This window comes from Micromys minutus (assembly GCF_963924665.1).
Source record: "Micromys minutus genome assembly, chromosome: 18".
In the NCBI taxonomy this organism is placed as follows: Eukaryota; Metazoa; Chordata; class Mammalia; order Rodentia; family Muridae; genus Micromys; species Micromys minutus.
Genome location: NC_137953.1, coordinates 18,537,065 through 18,551,906, shown reverse-complemented (window position 1 = coordinate 18,551,906; position 14,842 = coordinate 18,537,065).

Below are 14,842 nucleotides of genomic sequence, written 5' to 3'. Positions count from 1 at the left end.
AACATACTTCGAAAAACTGGATTTGGAGGTTACTTTACACTTGCGTATCACTTTCATATATTATAGATGCTCACTAAAATGCTCTTTATGTAAGTAAGTTAATATTTTATTTTATTTGTACTGTTTACTTGCTGACATATGACTCCAAATCTTGTGATTTTTTTCATGTTTTTCAATTTAACACATTTATTTATTCTTTCACAATTTCATACTTTTGAATGTGATGTCCTTTGATATCTCTTTTCCCTTTTTCTCTCTTCCCTTCCCTTTTTGTTAAACCCTACTTTCAAATCTTTCTTTTTTCTTTAGCAGCCCACTGCATTTAATTAGAATTGCTAGTGTGAGGATCAGTAGGGGGTCATTTACTGGAGGAAAGGCAATGAACTAGTGAGGGACAAGGGCTGTCCCTCAGAAAACTGTCTGTATCTCCCCTGTGAGGACTGAGGCCTTATGAGCTCCACCCACCTATCAGGGAAGTTGATGGCTGGTCTTGTGCTGGTCTTGTGCTGGTCTTTAGCAAGTGCCTACCGCTTCTGTGAGGATGGGTGCAACAGCCATTTTCAGAATACAGCATTGTATACATTCCTACGCTTCCCTCAGCTATAACACTCTTTCCACTTCCTCTCCTGTGAATTCCCTGAGTGATATATGTGGGCATAGACTCTTCTTAAACCTTATTTTTCGTAATGGTTCTTAACACTTTAACTTCCCTTCTAGCACACCACCCACGAGAGGTAGTTGAGAAAAAAGGTTCTTAAAATGTGGGGGAAGTGGACCTGTTTAGAAATCATTCTGTAGAGCAATTTGCACCTGCTTTGTCAGGAAATATGGAGTTCAGGTCATAGGTCAGCAGTGGCAGCTCAGTCCACTGACAACACTTCATGGATATACCAGCAGTCCAGTTTGGTAGTGTCCAGATCACAGCAACGATGACATGACGCAGCAGAACCAGCCAAGCCTCAGAGGATTGGATTGGCACAAGTCATTAGGAGAGATTGGAACCACCAGGAAGGGTCAGGAGTTCTGTGCTGTGCATCTCTCAATGAAGTGAAGATCAGCAAAGACTGAAGACAAAGAAGCATTGCTAAGCTAGCTCCACCAGCAAGCCGCTCTCACAGTCTGTTGAGACCTATTTAAATTCCCTCCAGTATCACATGTTTTCCATAGTTCCTGCCTCACCGTGTGTCTTGCTTCAACCCGTGAGTCGGTCTTAGCAAAGCTCCACATGAGCCAACTCAGCTGATATCACCCTGCCAATGGGTCCGAGTCTGAGGAAGAGGTAAGAAGCCACCAGCACACCACCAGAAGTTTTCGGTGTGTTTCTCCCTATGGAGTTCCAACAAATGGTGCTCAACAGTGCTCATAAGGTAAAACAATCCATGTGTGTCGTTAGCAAAAAAATCCTTTATTCTTTCACGAGTCTGCCATAGCAAAACATTTTTTCCCCTGTGTCTGCTTCAGGAACACGTTCCTTCACAAGTCTGCCTCAGCCAAACCCCATCCAACACAACTGAGTTTTAAAAGAACTCTTAAGTTTCCACTTCAGATATAGGTGTTCACTGTCTGACTGAGCAGTCAATAGTCACATGTTCTCGTTACTCTGTCCTGGTGGTGAGTCTCTGTGTTACTGAGCAGCCCTGTTCTATGGCTGTAAACATATAAACCTAGAGGGCAGTTTGACATCATGTCCATGTATGAAATCAATACATCTCCTCGTCCCAAGGTCTAGGGCCTCCCCATCCATGGGTCTTGACTAGATTTCCAGCAGGCAGTACGAGTCACTGCTGTGTTATGGCCCTAAGATCCAATTAGAAAGCAGGTAAAGCAGTTGTTCATCCCCTTGGAAGTCAGGCTACCATGACAGCAGTGTGAACATGCTGTATCTGGATGATTTTCTGTAAGTGAAAAGCTGATATGACAAAGTAACATTTGGAGTTGGGGCAATTAATCTCTTCACTGAAAGAATACTACAGTGCCCCCCTACAGTGTCTCCCTCTCTTATACATACACACACACACACACACACACACACACACAGAGAGAGAGAGAGAGAGAGAGAGAGAGAGAGAGAGAGAGAGAGAGAGAGAGAGAGAGAGAGAACAAAATAAAAGGTTTTGTGTTTCTCAAATTAAGCCAGTAGTATTTTAATTTCCAGAATGAAAATTAATGGCATCTATCAGAAAGGGCACCTTATGGATGTTGCCAAGATAGGTGTGAATTTTTGTATGTTCAGTTAACACTGTACCGAACTGGAAAATTGTAACCGGCTCTTCATTACTGACAGATCTGAATCACATCCCAAAACCTCAGCGCACTCAAATAATTGAAAATAAGAAAGCCTTTTCAGTGAACTGAGATGTTCTTATCTGTATTTCACAGATTTGCCAGGCTTGTGAGGAAGGAATTAAGGGAATTAAGCTCTCTAACCTCACAGATGTGCTTTCTAAGAGAATGGGAAAGTACGCTGTGTTCCTTCTCACAACCTCCCACAGTTCTGGTTCCAGGACAACTCTTGGGAAAATTTGATAAGCTTCTTACTGTGTATTATATTATGCCTCTGTGACTGTCCGGAAAAACTGAAACAAGAAGAGATCTGGACTTTCTCTGAACCAGACTGTGTTGTCAAGTGTGACTGTGACTATCTGTTCCTGAAGCTCTTCACATGTTCGTGCCCGTGTTCGGTGAAATTTCCTGCACTAGCAGAGGTCTGCATTCACTTTGCTTTAGCATTTGGGAAAACTCAGGTTCTATGGTGTTCTATACTTCATCCTGCACACCAAGACTAAGAACAAACACAAGTGCACAATACTAGGAAGGGGGTTGGCTGTTCTCCCTTTGTAGCCGTGGACTTCAGTGGTATGCCTTCAGTTATTCCGGGTATGTTTGGGTTACAGACAAACTAGTCATATTCAAGAAGGAAACAACTATTGTAACGTAAGACAGTTTCTCAGCACTCCATTGCTTTGGTCTGACAGGTCGGTGGCAAAGGTATTATCTTAGGGATTTTATTGCTTTGAAAAGACACCATGCCCACAGCAACACTTTTTATATATAACTTTTTATTAGATACTCTCTGTATTTACATTTGAAATGGCATCCCCTTTGCCCACCCAACTCTCATCCCCCTCCCCCTCTATTTGTCTTCACAAAGGTGCACTAGCTCCCAATCACCCTCTCCACCCCAGTGCCTTGGCATTCCCCTACACTGGGAAAATGTGCCCTCCCTGGACAAAAGGCCTCTTCTCACATTGATACCAAACACTGCTATTTTCCACTGCATATGCAACTGGAGCCATGGGCCTCTCTCTCAATGCAAGCTCAGTCGTTACTGTTCTAGTCCATGGGAGCTGTAGAGGATTTGGTTGGTTGACAATGTTGTTCTTCCCATGAGGCTACAACCCCCTTCAGCTCCTTCACCCCCCACCCAGCACCCTCACTGGGGTCCCCATGCTCAGTCTGGTGGTTAGCTGCAAGCATGCTCAGCAGCATGACTCTGGCAGAGCCCCTAAGGTGGCACCTCTATCTGGTTCCTGCCAGCAAGACCTCCTCCCATCATCAGCTATAGTGGTGCACTTGGGGTAGATTCCCAAGTGAGGCAGCCCTGAAAGAACCCCTCTTCAATCCCTGCTCTTCCACTTGATCCTAAACCTCCTCCCATGAGTGTTTTGTTCTCCCTCCTAAGAAGAACTGAGGCTTCCACATTTTGGCCTTCCTTCTATTTGAACTTCAAAAGGTCTGTGAATTGTTCCTGGGTATTCAAAACTTTCTGGGGCTAGTATCTAATTATCAGTGACTGCATACCATGTGTGTTCTTTTGTGGCTGAGTTATCTCACTCAGGAAGATAGTCTCTAGTTCCATCTATTTGGCTAGGAATTTTGTAAAGTCATTGTTTCTAATAGCGGAGTAGTACTCCATTGTGTAAATGTACCACACTTTCTATATCCATTCCTTGGTTGTAGGACATCTGGGTTCTTTCCAGCTTCTGGCTATTATAAATAAGTTTGCTATGAACATGGTGGAGCATGTGCCCTTGCTATATGTTGAAGCATCTTGGGGTATATGCCCAAGAGTGGTATACCTGGGTCTTCAGGTAGTACTATGTCCACTTTTCTGAGGAACCACCAGACTGATTTCCAGAGTGATTGTACCAGCTTACAACCCCACCAACAGTGGAAGAATATTCCTCTTTCTCTACATCTTTGCCAGTATCTGCTGTCACCTGAATTTTTGATCTTAGCCATTCTAACTGGTATGAGGTGAAATCTCAGGGTTGTTTTGATTTGCATTTCCCTGATGTAGTGATGTTAAGCACTTCCTTAGATGCTTCTCGGCCAATCGATATTCCTCAATTGAGAACTTTTTGTTTAGCTCTGTACCCCATTTTAATGGGGTTATTTGATTCTCTAGAGTCTAGCTTCTTGAGTTCTTTATATATATTGGATACTAGCTCTCTATTAGATGTAGGGTTGGTAAAGATCCTTTTCCAATCTGTTGGCTGCCACTTTATCTTAATGACAGTGTCCTTAGCCTTACAGAAGCTTTGCAATTTCATGAGGTCACATTTGTCAATTCTTGATCTTAGAGAATAAGGCATTGGTGTACTTTTCAGGAAATTTCCCTGCCACAGCAACTCTTGTAAAAGAAAGCTTTTAATTGTGGCTGGCTTACAGTTTCAGAGAGTCATTCCATTATCATTATGGTATTCAGGCAGACATGGTGCTGGAGAAGGAATTGAGAGTTGTATAATTGGACCTGCAGCCAATAGGAAAAGAGGGCCACACTGGGTGTGACTTGAGATTCTGAGACCCCAAAGCTCAACCCCTAGTGACACATTTTCTCTAACAAAGCTTTATCTACTCTAAAACCACTTCTTCTAATGGTGCTACTCCCTATGGCTGCTCCTATTCAAATGTCTGTATTGACTGCTTGACTGCACCCTTCCCTGAGGTTTGAAGCATCTCTGAATTCACTTTGCAAAGGTTCTTTGCCCAAGAGGAGGCAGACAAAACTGTGGAGCTAAAACCACTATGCAAAGAACTATGTTTTATAGTTCTGTGTGAATTGTCGGACAGCTGGAATTCTTGGCAAATCCTATGCACACCACACCATAATAGATAAACTGTATGGACTCACAGAGGGCAGTTACCTCAGCATGTTTCCTGGGGGTCTAGTAGAAAATATTAAGATGACAGTCAGATCCCTGTCTTAAAAGAACTAAGCACTGACCTTCAATGACAATATATGAAACATTTATCAAATAGGCTTCTAGGTTGACTAGAAGCCAAAGGAAAAATGTATTAAAAATAACACTAATAACCATATCTAATACAACGATGAAACAGTGAATTATTCTGGAGAACCCAGTAATGTTAGAGGTACCTGGAGAAAAGAACATGCATGGTATGTACTCACCTATAAGTAGATATTCGCCATATAATACAGATACTGTGCTACATTCCACAGACCCAAAGAAGCTAAATAAGAAGGAAGGAATAAGCAAGGATGTGTGCATCTCACTTAAAAGGGGGAATAAAATAGTCATAAGAAGCAGATAAAGGGAGGGAACTGGAAGGGAGAGGAGATAGGAAGGGAGTGGGGGAGTCCTGATCATATGTGGAGACGGAACAGATAAGATGGCCAGATGGCCACGGAAATGAATAGAAATATGCACTTGACTGAGCTGGGGAGGTAGGGAGAATCTCCAGGATGAGACAGAGATCTGGGATAAGGGAAGTACCCAAGAATCAATAGGAATGACCTTAGCTGTGACTCATAGCAATGGGGATATAGAACCTTAAGAGGTCACCTCCTGTAGCCATGCAGGACTCCCAGTTGAGAGATAGGGACACCAACCCACCCACAAATTTTTTGACCCAAAATTTATCCTGTCTACAAGAAATGCAGGGACAGGGGATGGAGCAGAGCCTGAGGAAATGGCCAACCAATAACCAGCCCAACTAGAGACCATCCCATGGGTAAGCACCAATACCTGACACTATTACTGATACTTTGTCATGTTTAAAGACAGGAATGTAGAATAGCTATCCTCTGAGAGGCTCCTCCCAGCAGCTGACTCATATCTAAACAGTGGATGGAACTTGGGAACTCATATGGAAGATGGAGGATGGATTGCAGGTTTTAAAGGGGAATAGGAACTCCAGAGGAAGACCAACAGAGCCAACTAACCTGGACCCTTGGGGCTCTCAGAGTCTGAACCACCAACCAAAGAACACATACAGGCTGGATCTAGGCCTCCCTGAACATATGTAGCAGATGTACAGCTTGGTCTTCATGTGGGTCCCAGAACAACTTGAGAACGGGGGGAGGGGCATTATCCCAAAAGCTGTTGCTTGTATGTGGGAAATGTTCTTCTAGATGGTATACCTTGTCTGGCCTCAGTGGGAGAGGATGAGCCTAGCCTCACAGAGACTTGATATATGAGGGTGGGGGATACTCAGGAGGTCCCTACCTGTTAACAGGGGAAGAGGAGGGGGTAGGGAAAAGTATTGTGGGAAGAGGTGACTGGGAGGAGGTAGTGAGCAGGATATAAAGTGAACAATTTTTTGAACAGGTTGTTTGGAAACTATGGCAGGAATACCTGATATCTCAGCACAGTTCCCTAGAGGTCTGGAGTGCAGTTGAATAGCTGTGCTTCTTTGGTAAAATTTCTCCTTCTTTTCACAGAGTTCTAGTAACAGCTTCTTGCTATATGCTGAGACAACACGATTATAGCCTCAGTTTACACCCATCGTAAGCTTGGGTATGAAACCCACCACACCATAAAGGCAAGCATAGCTGGCAGGATTGTATCTTCAGTGGGAAAAGGAGAATTTGAAGATCCAAAACCTCTGTTAAATTTCAGAATTCTTAGACCACATCACAAGCATCCCTGGCAAGGCCTGTATACTTTGTGTAGTTTTCAGGGTAAGAACACAGGAACTGGCCCTGGAGCTCTCTGCCTGATCAGAAACTACATTATATTCCCAGAGTGACACAGGCCAGCCAAGGTTAGAAAGATTCCCCTTCATCTAAGTCATCTCCTCCTGAGAAATCCAAAGACTTGGAACATCATTTGATAGAATAATTTGTTGCTTTACAGATTAAAAAACCCAACAGTTAATTACTGCTTAGATATTCTGAATGACTTTCCAAAACTATGATTTTGATGACAGCAAACCTTGCATCCTTTTTTTAAATCAGAGAACATGGTTGGCTAGGGTGTGGTCCCTGGTATTAGCTTATGCTAAGAGGAAGAACTGACCACCAGGGTAAAAGACATGGCCAACTGATCTCCATGCAGGTCTCATATCAGTCACATGGTAGTCACATTGGTACAAGGTTTTCCTATTCTCAGCATCCTCATGTGTCAGCTCAGAAGATGTTGCAGAGTGATTGCTATTTGTCTCTCCATTGTCTGATGGATCCACATTTAGGATATGGATATAGACTCTGAGATCCTGCACTGGGCAAGGAATGCTATCTTCCTATCACGAGGAGTAACTTTTTTTTTTTTTTTTTTTTTTGTTATAAGAAGGATGTTTTGTTCTAGTTTTGTCTACATGGCCAGAGCTGGTTAATCCTATGAATCCAGAAACAGAAGAGCAGATTTCTGGCATCGTTGTCCTGTAATGAGGTTAGTGTGTGCTTAGCTCTGGTGAAATAATGCTCCATCCAAGAAAATGGCTTAAGTATGGGAATTCCCTGCCAACCAAGGGCATGGTTTTTTCAATTGTTTCACCTGTTTCATTGTTTGTCCCTGTAGTTCTTTAAGGCATTTTTGTGTTTTCTCTTTAGTGGCCTTTACCTGTTTACCTGTGTTCTTCTGTGTTTCTTTAAGGGAGTTATTTATGTCCTTCTTAAAGTCCTCTATCATGATCATGTGATGTGATTTCAATCCGAATCTTGCTTTTTTTGGTATGTTGGAGTGTCTAGGACTTACTGTAGTGGGAAAACTGGGTTCTGATGATGCAGTTACCTTGTTTTCTGTTGTTCTTGTGCTTGCCTTTCGCCATCTGGTTACCTCTGGTGTTAGTTGGTCTTGAAGTCTCTGACTGGAGCTTGTTCCTCCTGTGAGTCTGTGATCTTAGGTGTGTCAGCACTTCTGGGAGACCAACTCTCTTTGAGAAGGATTTGAATCCAGAGACCTGTGCCACAGGGTTAACTGGGGGGGGGGGGGGGCAGATGGAGACCAGAAAGCTACATGGTAAATTTAATCCATTTTATTCAAGCATTCAATCATTCATAACCAAATTTTAAATATACCTGGTTTTGAATGTCATTTTACATTTAACAAGCTTTAGGTTTACTTTAAACTTGCTTTGACTTACTTGCTTCAAGCTCAACTTTAACAACATATGTAGAATACGATATGATGTGAAATACCAAAAGACCATACGATGGAAGATTAAAAGTTGTTCTCACCCCCAAGGTTGCCTCTGTATGTATATTACATTTATACTTAGCAAGACTGACCACTAACTTATATGTCTCAGTTATCTTTAACAGCTTACAGTAAGTTGGTGCAGTAAGTTCCATAAGATTGGGACTTTATAATTTTATCCATGTTTTGTTTGAGCCTTAATATTCTAATTCTTAAATTAATTATGTTTTATTATCAAAGTAAGACATTAAATCATAAATACAGTTCACAGAGAGACTGGGAACCTTATTTTCCTGATCCTTTTATGGTGTGTCTTTTATAAAATACCAGTTTTTTATATGACTTAATTTTAAAACAAACCATGTTGGAAGCCTCAGATTGCCTCCTTAGTCTAAAAAGGGGTCACAGTGATGATCAGAGGGGATATCATGTGATCTTCCTAACCAAGATGTCAGGAAAGTCATATGGCACATTTACATCCTGATGAGGTCACCAGCCAAGATGGGTGGCAAGCCATATTATTGTTATTTATTCCAAGGTGAGCCTAGGTTATCAGCTGATGGTTGCAAGCTACACAATACTCTAAGGTAAGCCCATCAAGGAACTTATGCTTTGTCTAAACAAGAGTTGAATCCAGGTTACATGCATGGTATATTATAGAGTAGGCTGTAGGCATTCTGGCTCTGGGTTGGCTCTAACTGAAGCCATGAATACATTTAAAAATAACTGTGAGTTATAGGAAGGAATATCAGATCACGCTACGTTCCATCTTGTGCAGTTACCTAGATGCGTTTAGGCATTAGAACTCAAAAGTTATGATTTTGGCCCAGCAGTGGCTATTTGTAATGAGAACAGTTTTGTACCAAGAGCTGAGCAAGTGCAGTGCATACGAGATCTTCCAAATGGAGCTCTTTACATTAGCCTATAGCCAGGAGGAGCATAGGATCAAGATAAAAACATGGGTCAGGGTCCAGTTGCTTCAAGTATCCTCTAAGTCTTGAAATGACCAAACAGACATGAAAAGTAAGGGGGTATCCTCAATGTTACAATTCCAGAGAAAATAAACCACAAGAAGGTTCTCAGAGCTTTTCTCTGAGTGCTTATTACAACAGGGGAAAAATCTCTGATGCCTTTGACCAAGCCAGTCATTTTTTTTAATTGAACAACTTTATTTTTTTAAAAAAGATAAATGTACAGATTTTAAAAGCATTTTTGCATACAAGTATATGAATACATTTTTGTAAGTACTTGATTTTTTTAAAGGATTAGTAGTATGCGTTAAAATCTTACTAGTTACAATGAACATAAAGTACATGTAAAACAAGATGTAACCTGGAAATAGTCAAAGCTTTCGTGGTGTGGAAAGATTAAGCATAATGGTTTTTCTTTTTTTTTTTTTGACATTTGTTTTTCTTGAACTACATATAGTCTGTGAGTTCAGAGCTTTCTGAGGTTAGTATCCAATTATCAGTGACTGCATATTGTGTCTGTTCTTTTGTGACTGGGGTACCTCACTCTGGATGATATTCTCTAGATGCATCCATTTTCTTAAGAATTTCATAAAGTCATTGTTTCTGATAGCTGAGTAGTACTCCATTATGTAAATATATCACCCTTTTTGTAGTCATTCATTTTCTGAAGGACATCAGGGTGCTTTCCAACTTCTGACTATTATAAATAGAGCTTCTATGAACATTGTGGTGCATGTGTCATTGTTGTATGTTAGAGTGTCTCTGGGATATATGCACAGAAGTGGAATAACTGGGTCTTCAGGTAGTTCTATGTCCAATTTTCTGAGGAGCTGCCAGACTGATTTCCAGAGTGGTTGTACAAGTTTACTAACCCACCAACAGTGGAGAAGTGTTCCTCTCTCTCCACATCCTCACCAGCATCTGCTGTCATCTGAATTTTTGATCTTAGCCATTCTGGTTGGTGTGAGGTAGAATCTCAGGGTTGTTTTGATTTGCATTTCCCTGATGGCTAAGAATGTTGAGCACTTCCTTAGATGTTTTTCAGCCATTCGATATTCCTCAGTTGAGAACTTTTTGTTTAGCTCTGTACCCCATTTTTTAATAGGATTGTTTGATCCTCTGGTGTCTAACTTCTTCAGTTCTTTGTATATCTTGGATATCAGGCCTCTTTCAGATGTGGGGTTGGTAAAGATCTTTTCCTAATCCGTTGACTGCTGTTGTTTTTTTGTCAGTGTCCTTAGCCTTACAGAAACTTTGCAATCTCATTAAGTCCCATTTGTCAATCTTTGACCTTAAAGCATGAGCCATTGGTGTTCTGTTCAGAAAATTTTCTCCTGTGCCTATGTGTTCTAAGGTTTTCCCTACTTTCTCATCTAATAATTTTAGTGTACCTAGTTTAATGTGGAGATCTTTGATCCACTTGGACTTGAGCTTTGTACAAGGAGATAAGAAAGGGTCTATTTCCATTCTTCTGCATGCTGAGTGCCAATTGGACCAACACTATTTGTTGAAGAGGCTGTCCTTTTTCCATTAAATGTTTACAGCTCCTTTGTCAAAAATCAAGTGACAATATATGTGAGGGCTCACTTCTGGATCTTCTATTTTATTCCATTGATTCATGTGCCTATCTCTGTACCAGTACCATGCAGTTTTTAGCACAATTGCCTTGTAATATAGCTTGAGGTCAGGGATGGTGATTCCCACAGTTGTTTTCTTGTTTTTTAGGATGGATTTTGATATTCTAAGTCTTTTGTTATTCCAGATGAAATTGCACATTGTTCTTTCCAACTCTATGAAGAATTGGGTTGGAATTTTGATGGGGACTGCATTGAATCTGTAGATTGCTAAGATGGCCATTTTTACAATGTTGATTTTTCCAATCCATGAGCATGGGAGATCTCTCCATTTTCTGAGATCCTCCTCAATTTCTTTCTTTAGAGGTTTGATGTTCTTGTCGTACAGATCCTTCACTTGCTTAGTTAGAGTCACACCAAGGTATTTCATAGTTTTTGTGACAATTGTGAAGGGTACCTTTTCCCTAATTTCTTTCTCCGCATGTTGGTCCTTTGAGTAGAGGAAGGCTACTGATTTGGTTGAGTTAATCTTATATCCAGACACTTTGCTGAACTTGTTTATCACCTGTAGAAGTTCTCTGGTGGAATTTTTGGGGTGACTTAAGTTCACTATCATGTCATCTGCAAACAGTGATGTTTTTACTTCTTTCTTTCCAATTTGTATCCTTTTGATTTCCTTTTGTTGTCTAATTGCTCTGGCCAGGACTTCCAGCACTATGTTGAATAGGTAGGAGGAGAGTGGGCAGCCTTGTCTAGTCCCTGATTTTAGTGGGATTGCTTCAGTTTTCTCACAGTTAAGTTTGATGTTGGCTATTGGTTTGCTGTATGTTGCTTTTATTATGTTTAGGTATGGGCCTTGGATTCCTCTTCTTTCCAAGACTTTTAACATGAGGGGTGTTGAATTTTGTCAAATGCTTTCTCAGCATCTAGTGAGATGACCATGTGGTTTTCTTCCTTGAGCTTGTATATATGGTGGATTACATTGATGGATTTCCATATATTAAACCATCCCTGCATCCCAGGATGAAGCCTACTTGGTCATGGTGAATGATCATTTTGATGTGTTCTTGGATTCGGTTTGCAAGGATTTTGTTGAGTAATTTTGCATCAATGTTCCTCTGGGTGGAAACCGAGTTCCTATGGGAGAGTTCCTGCACCCCTGAACCAATGGGGTGGGGGGCGCAGTTTTTGTGTGCTTGCCCAGACCTCTCTTTACCCTGGCTACTTGCAGTGCAGTCTCACCAGGCCTGGGTCCCTGGATCTCTGCTGTTTCTAGTGGCAGATGGCCTGAGCGTTTGTTCTGCACGCAAGAATGTCCCTCTGATTAGAAACTGAGTCCCTATGGCAGAGTTCCTGCTCCCCTGAACCAATTGGGGTGAAACACGCTTTTTGTTTGCTTGGCCCAGACCTCTGTGTGCCCCGGATACTGGAAGCGCAGTCTCACCAGGCCTGACCAAGCCCATCTTAAGATAAGGTAAAAGGACAGACTGAAAATAAATAGCTTCCTGAAAGAAAAGAGAAGCCCTGCTTGATCCTCTTGGACCCAGAGCAAATGAGAGCCAGAGAGGTTTTCTCTGGTTCAGCTTAACCCCCTAATTGGCTCAGATTTCACATCCTGGGTTTCTGCCCCATTTCAGCAGGAGACTATCATATATTCCTCTCATAAACTAGCCCCAAAGATCTCGGAACAGAATGTTGAGCTTTCCACAGTCACTGCTCCACCTCAGTTACCAGTTCTCTGCATTCGTTACTTCTGTGTTCACTGTGACCAAATACCTGACAGAGCAAAGTTAAGATTTCATTGGGTTTTACAGTGGCTTTCTGATTTAGGTAGTCTATACAAGAAGGGAATTTGGATGTTCTTGTATATTGTTGGTTGTCTGCCCATGTCCTGCCTGAAAACCATGATTGTTTATGAAAAGTATCTTTAATAAAGCTGGCTACAGTTTTTAAAAAGTATGGATTATCACACCTCACCCACACAGTTGTTTTATTACTTAAAAAAAACTTATTAAAAATACACAGTTGTTTTATTACTTTATTTGTATGTGTGTGAAAGGTGGGGGATAGGTATGCATTTCAGTTCTCCCTTTCAACCACATGGTTCTGGGGATGAGGCTCAGTCCCTTAGACTTGAGGGACAAGTACTTTTACCCAACAAGTTATCCTGCTGGTCAATAGTCACTATTTTAGTAACTTACATTCTTTAGTTAACAAAAAAAAATCCTCCTCTTGCAATTACAGCACTGTTACTTTAATGTACATATATTGAAATGGAATGGCCATATAAATAAAATGTACTGAGCACTCAGTGACAACTTATGATCCTAGCAAGAGACCTAGCACCTCCTTTCCAGGTGGTGTGTCATGGTTTAGTCTGTCCCAGACTGGTAGGGTTTTGCATTATCTGCTGGTGAAGGAGGATATAATCCCTCTGTCTATTGCCCAAATGAATTGTCTTGATTGTAAAGTACTCATAAGGTTCATCCCCATTGTTGTTAAGATTCTGTGATCAAATGTTTTAGGCTGAGATTAAAAACAAATGTCATCCACCCCAGACAAAGAACATGAAATGATCCTCAAAAAGAGGTTCCTGTGGCTCCTGGGTCAAGGACAACAAGCATTCAAGTCTTTTTTTGATAGTTTACCTTGAAACTTTTTTTTTCAAAACGGAATTTCTCTGTGTAGCTCTGGCTGTCCTGGAACTCACTCTGTATAGTGAACTATTGCCTCGTCTCCTTCTGTTTTTTGCTTTGTTTTGGTTTTTGCACATTGTGTTTGTGTGTGTGTGTGTGTGTGTGTGTGTGTGTGTGTGTGTGTGGGTGGGTGTGTGTGTGTGTATCTAGCTACATCTAACATTACACCATCTTTTCTACACTTGCACCTTATGAAACACAATTTAAAACAAAAGAGAAGTTTTTCAATATGATGGAATATTAATGAACCCACACCCAACTTTCCACAATGAAGAAGTGTAAGCTTACAGAGACTAAATAATTAGCTAGGTGGTTAACATGAAGAAAGTGAGTACACCACACCTGGCTTTCTCTATTCCAAACCCTAATCTCTTTTCTGAACATGCTAGAAATTGTCATCATATGTGCACCAGTTCAACTAGATAGCTCTCTTTCCAGAGTGTGTTCTGTGGACCTGACATAATTTTCCAAGCATAAGCACTTCCTCATTATGGAATTCTATATTTAATGTAATTTCTGTTTATATTAACAAGTACCTACCAGCATACGTATGAAAATTAGAAGATAAATACCACCCTGAGTTCTAAAATAAAATAAAAAAATTGTATATGGACCAGGGAACACTGTGTTTTTGTTTCTTAGTCTAATTCTAAAATTATAATTATTTGATGACTTTTACAGTTAGAATTAAAAGTCACCATATAATTCTTTAATTGCAATAACATCGTGAATTTCCTTATGCACGGCAATTCTCACACATAAATCAATTGTCTGGACAGTTGAGTTTTACTCCAGCTCACAGGCTATTGCATGTACTTGTTAATAGTTCTGCAAGCCATATGGAATGCCTAGAAAGGTGCCGCAGGGCACGTCAAGGATAGCATCTGCTCTGTAGAGGGATACAACACGCCTAGTGATTGAGTTCTTAAGGTTCAGTGGGTAACTATCATATCAGCAGAGGTGATTTTCTTCTGGGTAATTTTCTTACCCCCATACCTAATGCTGTGGTGCAAATTTCTACAAAACTGAAAGTGAATGGTAAAGTTGCCTGGCTGAGTCTTCACCCAGAGGACAGTTCAATCCTGTCCCTTGTCTAAGATTAGACGATTTTGCTTTTTCAAATGTACTGAGGATTCCATTGTGTGTTGAAAGTGTATGGATTGAACCAAAGGCTTTGTGCACGCTAGGGGCACACTCTACCATTGAGTTATAGCCATGAC